The 12,807-nt window shown below is 45.1% G+C and overlaps 1 protein-coding gene across 1 annotated transcript in view; it reads left to right on the top strand.

Annotated features, from left to right (window-relative positions):
- The window catches only part of TTC7A (tetratricopeptide repeat domain 7A), a 1,603,679-nt gene that overhangs the window by 1,064,780 nt on the left and 526,092 nt on the right, over positions 1–12,807 (top strand). The gene's annotated exons all lie outside the window — the stretch shown is intronic.

Genomic DNA, 12,807 nt, shown 5'->3' with positions numbered 1-12,807 from the left:
CTAAAGTATAACGCTTTCTCTGCTCTAGATTTGATTACATTGTGTAACTCTCCGGTCAATGAATATGTTTGTCATAACCTGGTTAAGTTTTTAAAAAGCTTTTTGAAGCTGTTTTAAACAAGAAGTATAATCCAAGATTTTATTCTATCCTAACAAATTCTCTCTAATGTTGTCTGAGTTGGTGGCTGAACACTACCACTGTACCATCTTGTAGTGAAGCTAAGCATTTTTATGAGTATTTGGAATTATTTTAATTTTGTATTTGTTGACCTCAGTAGAGGTCTGGATCAAATAAAGTTTTACTTTACTTACATGGTACACAGGGACACATTTAAGCACATAGTGAAGGGAAGCTCATTAGGAGTTAAACTTTAGAGCACATAACATACTTGGATGAAAATAAAATAACAGTGTAGAATTTAGCCATGTATTCATGCATAATTCACAGGTAGGGGTTCCATGTCTTAAGGAACAGTCATTCTAATAACGAAATACAGTAGCAACGGTTCTACAAAATAGAGACAGATAGAGACAGATAACATTTTCACCAAGGAAACGTCAGACAAAACGTCCAATTTTTGTGTAGTAAGGACTGTGGAACCATAATAGTTTATATAAGTTATTTTTTTTGGAACACTATCAGATAGGAAAATATGGGCAGGGCATTAAATGTGTTCATTGATGGATCTAGCACGATTTTGCGAGTTAAAATATAAAATGATAAAATATGTACAGTCAAATCATGCATATGAATCTAATACAAAAACACTAAAAACAGCAGTTTGACCAGAACGGGAAATTCCAGTTCGCACTGCATTGCAATGTAAACATTAATTTGATCTTTTAACCCCCTCACATTTAATGGAATTACATTTTCACTAGTTTTTGTTGCCTCAATGCATTTTGTTTCCATTGGCTCCCTTTAAAACAGTAGACTGACTTGTTAATAATTGTACTTAAAAAAAGGTATTATGTTCGATGCTTTGGATCAATAAATAGCATCAAGTGAAACATAACCAAACCTTTTCACAAGACGTGAGAGGAGTAGGATGGAATTTTCAGGTTCAGTAATTGTTAAAAGCATATTGCCTGAAAAGAAGGAATGCTTTATATTTCTGAGTACCGGGTACCCACAATAACACTTTAAATTGTATTGTTATTTCTAATAGCGATAGATAAAGGCTTTTAGGCTGCAATGAACAAAAGGGAAAATAAAGGGCTTCCCTGTTTAGTCCATTGGTCTAAAGCCACTTTCTTTATTAGTAGAATATTGATATTAAATGCAAGATTTAGAAACTTGACAAAAAGGCAGAACGATGCAGACTGATTCTCAAAGGTTAATTCTTTTTAACCTCTCTAGTAAATGTGCCCATCCTACATAATCAAATGCCTTTTTTTAATCTAACCTCACAAATAAATGATGTGCTAACATACCTATAGAAATATCTATTGAGTCTGTTTTACAGGTCTATTTTTAATAAATCCAGATAGATTTTTTTCCAGCAGTTCTTTAGTTATTGGCCTTAGGTGTACATGCCCATATTTGTATGCGTAGCTCAGCGACCAAATCGATTAACATAATATGGGCCTGTAGATTATCGAAATTATCTTTACCTCATGTTGGAGGAAAGATTATCTGTGATTATTTCATTGAATTGGGAAATATAGTGTTGGAAATGTTATAGTTAAAAACCTTGACTAATGTAGCTGCAATTTCACCTGCAGTTTTTTTTCTCATAGAATTGGGCATACAGCCCCTTCAGTCCACTGGATTTGCCAGTCGTAAGATCTGTAACGCCTCAAGCTACTTCTGTTTCAGAAACTGGTTGGTTAAGCAATTTGAAACGTTAATCACTCAATCGAGACAGGGTAATTCATATAAGAACTCACCAATTACTTATTTAAAGACCTCTTTTCAAATATAATTTTGAATAGAACGGAAAAAAGTATATTGTTACTAGGCTTAGCATCAGACTGCTACGTACCATGATGATATCTTATGTAATTAATAATTTATTAGTCTCTAATTGTTTCATCTGGATGCCAAAAATTTGATGTTTTGGTTGCCACCTGTCTAGTATTTAGGTATAGTTCATATTAGGAAGAATTCAGCCTTCTGGGTATAGATCATATTTAAATCACATTTAATCTTAATATTCTGGAGTCTTAATGCAGCTGACAGTTACTTATCATATACTTTTTTTTTCAAAACGATGACATTTTTGGTTCAGTGTGAGAAGTTGAGATTTTTTTTTTCTGTTCTTTGATTACTCAGATATAGAAAGACCCGAAACATGTCTTTTTTTTTTTCTTGATGGGAGCAGTACATTTCGGAGATGTACCTCCCCATAGTTTAGAAGATGCCACACGCCTCTTCTCTAGTTGGTTAGAAACAGCAGGGAATGTGCTGGCCCCTAAAAAACTGATCTATCCCACCAGACTGCGGCCATCCGCCCCTTGGTACTCACAAGTACTCAGGGAACAAAAACTGATATGTAAACACCTGGAGAGAAAATGGAGAACAGAATATAAGGATTTCGACAAGAAGAAGTATAAATGCGCTCTTTTCACTTATAAACAGCAGATTAATCAGGCCAAAATTCAATTCTTCTCCATGAGGATTAATAAAGCAAAAAACTCAGCAAGGGAATTGTTTAATACAGTTACCAGCCTGGCTAATCCTGTAACGATCACAGCTTTGCCCAGTCAGGAGTTATGCTATAAACTGGCTAGATTCTTTTTTGATAAAGTGGATGCTATTTTTTCCACTTTTTCCAATGCAACAGCTAAGAACATTGCAAATCAAATGGTCGATCGACAAAGAGAGCTGAAGGTGGTTTTGGATAAATTTGTTCCTCCATCAGCCACAGAAACTCGCAGTCTTCTCAGTCAGGTGAAATCCGGTTCACCCTCGGATCCTTGCTCGATTGCTATATTAAAGTTAGCGGCCGAGCCAGTATCTATGTATTCAGAGGGTCATTTTCGGGCTAGATTGGAAAAAAGCTTCTATTCTGCCCCTCTTGAAGAAACCAAATCTTGACTCAAAAGACCCAAACAATTATAGACCAATATCTAGACTCACGTTTCCTGCTAAAATGATTGAAAAAAAGTTCAACACGCAGTTGAGCCAATTTCTTGAGTCCTCTCAAGCCTTGGACCATACACAATATGGATTTCGAGGGGGCCATAGCACTGAAGCTGCCCTGTTGAAATTGACAGAAGAGATAAGGTCTATTCTAGTTCTCGGCGGTAAAGCGGCCCTGATCCTGTTGGATCTCTATGCAGCATTTGATATGGTCCATCACGTTTTGTTGATGGACCGGCTGCAGGAGATCGGGGTTCAGGGCGCGGCCTGGAGACTCTTAAAATCATTTCTGTCCAACCGTACTCAGCAGGTGGCGATGGGGTAATTTGTATCTAAACCTTTTTCATTACCATGTGGGGTCCCTCAGGGGTCCTCACTGAGTCTGACACTTTTTATTATTTATGTGTCTTCCCTCGCACCCCTTATTCAGTCCTTTGGGTTTAGCCTGACTAGCTATGCAGACAATACCCAAATAGTGGTGTCTTTTCTTCCAGCAGAATCAAAAAGTACAGCAATCCATTTTAACGATTGCATGAATGCAGTGGGGCCATGGATGGCCCAAAACTGCCTCAAGTTAAACTCCAATAAGACGGAGATGGTATGTTTTGGGAATGTTCCCAATTTCTGTACGCCAGAATGGTGGCCAGATTCTCTGGGTCCTCGTCCCGCACCCAACAAGAAGGTAAAAAATCTTGGGGTGTGGATAGATCAGAAGCTCAATTTCAAAGACCAGGTTAATTCAGTGGCTTCTGCCTCGTCCTACGCTCTTAGGTCTTGCAAGAAAATTCTGCCTCTGCTACCGATTGAATGTCGTAAAACAGTGATTACAGCTCTCACCATGTTGAGGCTGGATTACTGTAATAGTCTGTACTTCACCATTCAGGAAGGTTCAATGCAGAAGCTGCAACTCTTACAGAATGCAGCTGCTAGACTCCTGTTGGGCATTCCTAAATATGCTCCAATAGCGGATGAGATTCGAAAATTACACTGGCTGCCACTCAGGAAGTGCACCATGTTCAAGGCGATGTGTCTGGTACATAAGGCCCTTTACGGAGTAGGGTCAGCCTATCTAAAAAAACGCCTTTATTGGTATACACCAAGCAGATTATTACGCTCATCAGATGCCAAATTGGTTCATGTGCCATTTGTCAGAAAGACCACCTGGGGTGGTAAAAGCTTTGTGGCAAATGCAGCCAAAGCATGGAACAAGCTTCCCCATCGGCTTAGAGCTATTTCGAAGCTCTTTATCTTTCAAAAGGCTTTAAAAACTTGGCTGTTTTCGGAATAGTTAATTAAGTATCATTCTTGGCTTGGTCCCTCTGGAGAGATTTCACATAGCGCCAGGACACCCATGGGTAACAGTGCGCTCTATAAATGTCATAAATAAATAAATAAATTGAAGGAAGATTTGAGGAACACCTTTGAGACTCCTCTGACGGGCGCCTGGTGTGTGCATAATGGCAACCTTTGCTATTTTGCTATGCCTGTTTTTATGTGTGTGCGCGTATGTAAGAGAGAGTGAGATAGAAACATGGCTGCCTTTGTAAACGCTTCACCTGTTTCTTATGTGTGACAGATGCTTGCACTACTGCTGTCTCTGATAGAGCTGTTTGTTGTGACTTAAACTTACACTACTAATATGTGCATTTGTATGCCTGTGTCTGTGTACGTGCTTACTTCTTGCAATGGAGTACCATTATTCATACCAGTTCCGAGAGAATAAAGCTTACAATGATCCAGATTGTGCTGCACATACCCTGTGTAAACAATGACTCTTGCATTGCTTTTGCCAAAGCTCTGCTTTTGTTCTTGAATGTACTGCCCTGTATTTTATTATACAGTGGGAGTGCACATTTTGTATCTCTCTCCTTGCCAACAGTAGAAGCTTGAAACTAATCAGAGTATGGCTGTTGTGCTATATTTAAATGTTTCTAAATGTAAAGTCACATACACATTTTTATATCTTGTACTTTTAACTGTTTTGCTAAAAATCCCAAGTAGCCAAACTCTACCTCTGTGGGGTAAATAAGTGTAGTTCCTTGTTGTATTGAAAAATGTAAATTTGAATGCATCCATTAATGTTAATTCCATTCGGAGTACCTTTTTATATGTTTGCCTGATTATATCCAGATTCCCTTTGGTGGACTACTGCATATGCTAAACACAAAAGTAAACAAGCATTTACAATGCAATGGTCTCGGCATCATTAAAGGAAGAGCTGTTGGCATTGCTCATGACATTTCTTTTTTTTTCTTTAAATCATAAACAAATGACATTGTCATTTACATTGCCAATACACAGCGCTCTGCACTCAACAGCACACAGCGCTCTGCACTCAACAGCACACACCGCTCTGCACCTGCACTTACTGCTCTGCACACTCACTCTGCATTCTGCGCTCACTCCTCTGCGCTCACAACTCTGCATTCTGCGCTCACAACTCTGCGCTCGCAACTCTGCATTCTGCGCTCACAACTCTGCGCTCGCAACTCTGCATTCTGCGCTCACAACTCTGCGCTCGCAACTCTGCATTCTGCGCTCACAACTCTGCGCTCACAACTCTGCGCTCACAACTCTGCGCTCACAACTCTGCGCTCACAACTCTGCGCTCACAACTCTGCACTCACATCTGCGCTCACAACTCTGCGCTCACAACTCTGCGCTCACAACTCTGCGCTCACAACTCTGCGCTCACAACTCTGCGCTCACTCCTCTGCGCTCACTCCTCTGCGCTCACAACTCTGCATTCTGCGCTCACTCCTCTGCGCTCGCAACTCTGCATTCTGCGCTCACAACTCTGCGCTCGCAACTCTGCATTCTGCGCTCACAACTCTGCGCTCGCAACTCTGCATTCTGCGCTCACAACTCTGCGCTCGCAACTCTGCATTCTGCGCTCACAACTCTGCGCTCGCAACTCTGCATTCTGAGCTCACAACTCTGCGCTCGCAACTCTGCATTCTGAGCTCACAACACTGCGCTCGCAACTCTGCATTCTGCGCTCACAACTCTGCGCTCGCAACTCTGCATTCTGCGCTCACAACTCTGCGCTCACAACTCTGCGCTCACAACTCTGCGCTCACAACTCTGCATTCTGCACTCACTACTCTGCACTCTGCACTCACTACTCTGCACTCTGCACTCACTACTCTGCACTCTGCACTCACTACTTTGCACTCACTACTCTGCACTCACTACTTTGCACTCACTACTCTTCACTCACTACTCACTACTCTTCACTTTGCACTCACTACTTTGCACTCACTACTCTGCACTCACTACTCACTACTCTTCACTTTGCACTCACTACTTTGCACTCACTACTCTGCACTCACTACTCACTACTCTTCACTTTGCACTCACTACTTTGCACTCACTACTCTGCACTCACTACTCACTACTCTTCACTTTGCACTCACTACTTTGCACTCACTACTCTGCACTCACTACTCACTACTCTGCACTCACTACTCACTACTCTTCACTTTGCACTCGCTACTCTGCACTCGCTACTCTGCACTCACTACTCTGCACTCACTACTCTGCACTCACTACTCTGCACTCACTACTCTGCACTCACTACTCTGCACTCTGCACTCACTACTCTGCACTCTGCACTCACTACTCTGCACTCTGCACTCACTACTCTGCACTCTGCACTCACTACTCTGCACTCTGCACTCACTACTCTGCACTCTGCACTCACTACTCTGCACTCACTACTCTGCACTCACTACTCTGCACTCACTACTCTGCACTCACTACTCTGCACTCTGCACTCACTACTCTGCACTCTGCACTCACTACTCTGCACTCTGCACTCACTACTCTGCACTCTGCACTCACTACTCTGCACTCTGCACTCACTACTCTTCACTCACTACTCTGCACTCACTACTCTGCACTCACTACTCTGCACTCACTACTCTGCACTCTGCACTCACTACTCTGCACTCTGCACTCACTACTCTGCACTCTGCACTCACTACTCTGCACTCACTACTCTGCACTCACTACTCTGCACTCACTACTCTGCACTCACTACTCTGCACTCACTACTCTGCACTCACTACTCTGCACTCTGCACTCACTATTCTGCACTCACTACTCTGCACTCTGCACTCACTACTCTGCACTCACTACTCTGCACTCACTACTCTGCACTCACTACTCTGCACTCTGCACTCACTACTCTGCACTCACTACTCTGCACTCACTACTCTGCACTCACTACTCTGCACTCACTACTCTGCACTCACTACTCTGCACTCACTACTCTGCACTCTGCACTCACTACTCTGCACTCTGCACTCACTACTCTGCACTCACTACTCTGCACTCACTACTCTGCACTCACTACTCTGCACTCACTACTCTGCACTCACTACTCTGCACTCACTACTCTGCACTCACTACTCTGCACTCACTACTCTGCACTCTGCACTCACTATTCTGCACTCACTACTCTGCACTCTGCACTCACTATTCTGCACTCACTACTCTGCACTCTGCACTCACTACTCTGCACTCTCTGCACTCACTACTCTGCACTCACTACTCTGCACTCACTACTCTGCACTCACTACTCTGCACTCACTACTCTGCACTCACTGCTCTGCACTCTCTGCTCTGCACTCTCTGCTCTGCACTCTGCACTCACTACTCTGCACTCTGCACTCACTACTCTGCACTCTGCACTCACTACTCTGCACTCTGCACTCACTACTCTGCACTCACTACTCTGCACTCACTACTCTGCACTCACTACTCTGCACTCACTACTCTGCACTCTGCACTCACTACTCTGCACTCTGCACTCACTACTCTGCACTCTGCACTCACTACTCTGCACTCTGCACTCACTACTCTGCACTCTGCACTCACTACTCTGCACTCTGCACTCACTACTCTGCACTCTGCACTCACTACTCTGCACTCACTACTCTGCACTCACTACTCTGCACTCACTACTCTGCACTCACTACTCTGCACTCTGCACTCACTACTCTGCACTCTGCACTCACTACTCTGCACTCTGCACTCACTACTCTGCACTCTGCACTCACTACTCTGCACTCTGCACTCACTACTCTGCACTCACTACTCTGCACTCACTACTCTGCACTCACTACTCTGCACTCACTACTCTGCACTCACTACTTTGCACTCTGCACTCACTACTTTGCACTCTGCACTCACTACTCTGCACTCTCTGCACTCACTACTCTGCACTCACTACTCTGCACTCACTACTCTGCACTCTGCACTCACTACTCTGCACTCTGCACTCACTACTCTGCACTCTGCACTCACTACTCTGCACTCTGCACTCACTACTTTGCACTCTGCACTCACTACTTTGCACTCTGCACTCACTACTTTGCACTCTGCACTCACTACTTTGCACTCTGCACTCACTACTTTGCACTCTGCACTCACTACTCTGCACTCACTACTCTGCACTCACTACTCTGCACTCTGCACTCACTACTCTGCACTCTGCACTCACTACTCTGCACTCTGCACTCACTACTCTGCACTCTGCACTCACTACTCTGCACTCTGCACTCACTACTTTGCACTCTGCACTCACTACTTTGCACTCTGCACTCACTACTCTGCACTCTGCACTCACTACTCTGCACTCACTACTCTGCACTCACTACTCTGCACTCACTACTCTGCACTCACTACTCTGCACTCTGCACTCACTACTCTGCACTCTGCACTCACTACTCTGCACTCTGCACTCACTACTCTGCACTCTGCACTCACTACTCTGCACTCTGCACTCACTACTCTGCACTCTGCACTCACTACTCTGCACTCTCTGCACTCACTACTCTGCACTCACTACTCTGCACTCACTACTCTGCACTCACTACTCTGCACTCACTACTCTGCACTCTGCACTCTCTGCTCTGCTCTCTGCACTCACTACTCTGCACTCTGCACTCACTACTCTGCACTCACTACTCTGCACTCACTACTCTGCACTCACTACTCTGCACTCACTACTCTGCACTCACTACTCTGCACTCACTACTTTGCACTCACTACTTTGCACTCTGCACTCACTACTCTGCACTCTCTGCACTCACTACTCTGCACTCACTACTCTGCACTCACTACTCTGCACTCTGCACTCACTACTCTGCACTCACTACTCTGCACTCACTACTCTGCACTCACTACTCTGCACTCACTACTCTGCACTCTGCACTCACTACTCTGCACTCACTACTCTGCACTCACTACTCTGCACTCACTACTCTGCACTCACTACTCTGCACTCACTACTTTGCACTCTGCACTCACTACTTTGCACTCTGCACTCACTACTCTGCACTCTGTCTCTGCACTCACTACTCTGCACTCTGCACTCTGCACTCACTACTCTGCATCCATTTCTGTAGATAAACATCCATTTCCCTACTAGTAATACTCCAAAAGCAAGCCACCCTCAGAAACCCTTTGTTCTTGTTTTTCCTGTGGGCCCAAATTTGCACTCTGCACTCACTACTTTGCACTCTGCACTCACTACTCTGCACTCTGCACTCACTACTCTGCACTCACTACTCTGCACTCACTACTCTGCACTCACTACTCTGCACTCTGCACTCACTACTCTGCACTCTGCACTCACTACTCTGCACTCTGCACTCACTACTCTGCACTCTGCACTCACTACTCTGCACTCTGCACTCACTACTCTGCACTCTGCACTCACTACTCTGCACTCTGCACTCACTACTCTGCACTCACTACTCTGCACTCTGCACTCACTACTCTGCACTCTCTACTCTGCACTCACTACTCTGCACTCTGCAATCACTACTCTGCACTCACTACTCTGCACTCTGCACTCACTACTCTGCACTCACTACTCTGCACTCTGCACTCACTACTCTGCACTCTGCACTCACTACTCTGCACTCTGCACTCACTACTCTGCACTCTGCACTCACTACTCTGCACCCTGCACTCACTACTTTGCACTCTGCACTCACTACTCTACACTCACTACTCTGCACTCACTACTCTGCACTCACTACTCTGCACTCTGCACTCACTACCTACTCTGCACTCACTACTCTGCACTCACTACTCTGCACTCTGCACTCACTACTCTGCACTCTGCACTCACTTCTCTGCACCCTGCACTCACTACTCTGCACTCTGCACTCACTACTCTGCACTCTGCACTCACTACTCTGCACTCACTACTCTGCACTCACTACTCTGCACTCACTACTCTGCACTCACTACTAGGCACTCACTACTAGGCACTCACTACTAGGCACTCACTACTAGGCACTCACTATTCTGCACTCACTATTCTGCACTCACTATTCTGCACTCTGCACTCACTACTCTGCACTCTGCACTCACTACTCTGCACTCACTACTCTGCACTCTGCACTCACTACTCTGCACTCACTACTCTGCACTCTGCACTCACTACTCTGCACTCACTACTCTGCACTCACTACTCTGCACTCACTACTCTGCACTCACTACTCTGCACTCACTACTAGGCACTCACTACTAGGCACTCACTATTCTGCACTCACTATTCTGCACTCACTATTCTGCACTCTGCACTCACTATTCTGCACTCTGCACTCACTACTCTGCACTCTGCATTCACTACTCTGCACTCACTACTCTGCACTCTGCACTCACTACTCTGCACTCACTACTCTGCACTCTGCACTCACTACTCTGCACTCACTACTCTGCACTCACTACTCTGCACTCTGCACTCACTACTCTGCACTCTGCACTCACTACTCTGCACTCTGCACTCACTACTCTGCACCCTGCACTCACTACTCTGCACTCTGCACTCACTACTCTGCACTCACTACTCTGCACTCACTACTAGGCACTCACTACTAGGCACTCACTACTAGGCACTCACTATTCTGCACTCACTATTCTGCACTCACTATTCTGCACTCTGCACTCACTATTCTGCACTCTGCACTCACTACTCTGCACTCTGCATTCACTACTCTGCACTCACTACTCTGCACTCTGCACTCACTACTCTGCACTCACTACTCTGCACTCTGCACTCACTACTCTGCACTCACTACTCTGCACTCGCTACTCTGCACTCTGCACTCACTACTCTGCACTCTGCACTCACTACTCTGCACTCTGCACTCACTACTCTCCACTCTGCACTCACTACTCTGCACTCACTACTCTGCACTCTGCACTCACTACTCTGCACTCTGCACTCACTACTCTGCACTCACTACTCTGCACTCACTACTCTGCACTCACTACTCTGCACTCTGCACTCACTACTCTGCACTCTGCACTCACTACTCTGCACTCTGCACTCACTACTCTGCACTCACTACTCTGCACTCACTACTCTGCACTCACTACTCTGCACTCACTACTCTACACACTCACTACTCTACACACGCACTACTCTACACACTCACTACTCTACACACTCACTACTCTACACACTCACTACTCTGCACACTCACTACTCTGCACACTCACTACTCTGCACACTCACTACTCTGCACACTCACTACTCTGCACTCACTACTCTGCACTCACTACTCTGCACTCACTACTCTGCACACTCACTCTGCACACTCACTCTGCACTCACTACTTCGCACTCTGCGCACTCTGAACTCACACTCACCTTCTGCCTCACAGAGGGATGAAGTGAGCGCCGTTCTACTGGGCAGACCTGGGGTCGGGCGGGAGGGTCACCAGGGGCGCGCACGGCTTATAGAGCTATACCGATCAACACAATATTCTCCGGAGTGCCATCCATCTACCGCAGTAGCAGAAATTAGTTTGAAAGCATTGTCGAAGAATGCCAAAAAGCGCCTCATTTAGAAGCGATGAACAGAATTCAATTTTTAAAGCTCCCATGATGTGAAAACAATTTACAATGTACTGTGAACAAACTATTTACGAAGATAAAATATTAGTGAGATAGGTAGTAATCCTTATGCATATTGCCAGATAAGCAGGTGCACCAATGGTCCTCTACACTGGAAAGTCATTTTGAGGATGTAAACACTTCTCAGAAGACAATCTCCTTGACTACAGCGGACCTGCAACAGTGTGCAAAATGTCATGACATTTTGTGTTTACGTACTCTGCTGTATAGATATTTATTGCCCTAATTTTTTTTCAGTATTAGAGGATATCTTTGAAAATACAAGCCTATTATGAAAGTGGATAGAAATGATTATGATCATCGTGGCTAACACAAAGGTGCAGTGAGGAAAGTGAGTGGCAGATATCGTCACCTCATGGTAACTGAGTATAGTGGGTCCAGTGGTAGCTTGCACAGCCACGTTCTTTCACTCCGTGTCCAGACTTTGACACTGTGGAATGGGGTTCAAGTCCCAGCGTCGGCTCTCCCAGAGATTACAAAAAAACATGCTGATCGAAAGAAATAAAATTAAACAATACCGATTGGCGTGACGAGGATAAATCCATGTGCAGTGCACTGCCCCCTTGCCTTGTAGACACCGCAGCCCAAGAAAACATGATTGACGGAGCAAAACGGTGGTCTAATTGTCCATAGCCAAAGTATATAACAAGCTGAGGATCAACAAACGTGAAAACAGCGTGGTGGGCGCGCACGTGACGCAGCGTGGGCGTGCACATCAGCTGAAGGATCGCCGGAGAAGACACGAGTTTGCCTGCTGCCATGACTGACCAACTGCAGAGGGA

This window comes from Lissotriton vulgaris, chromosome 6 (genome assembly GCF_964263255.1).
Source record: "Lissotriton vulgaris chromosome 6, aLisVul1.2, whole genome shotgun sequence".
Lineage (NCBI taxonomy): Eukaryota > Metazoa > Chordata > Amphibia > Caudata > Salamandridae > Lissotriton > Lissotriton vulgaris.
This window is presented reverse-complemented; position numbering and strand designations above follow the sequence as displayed.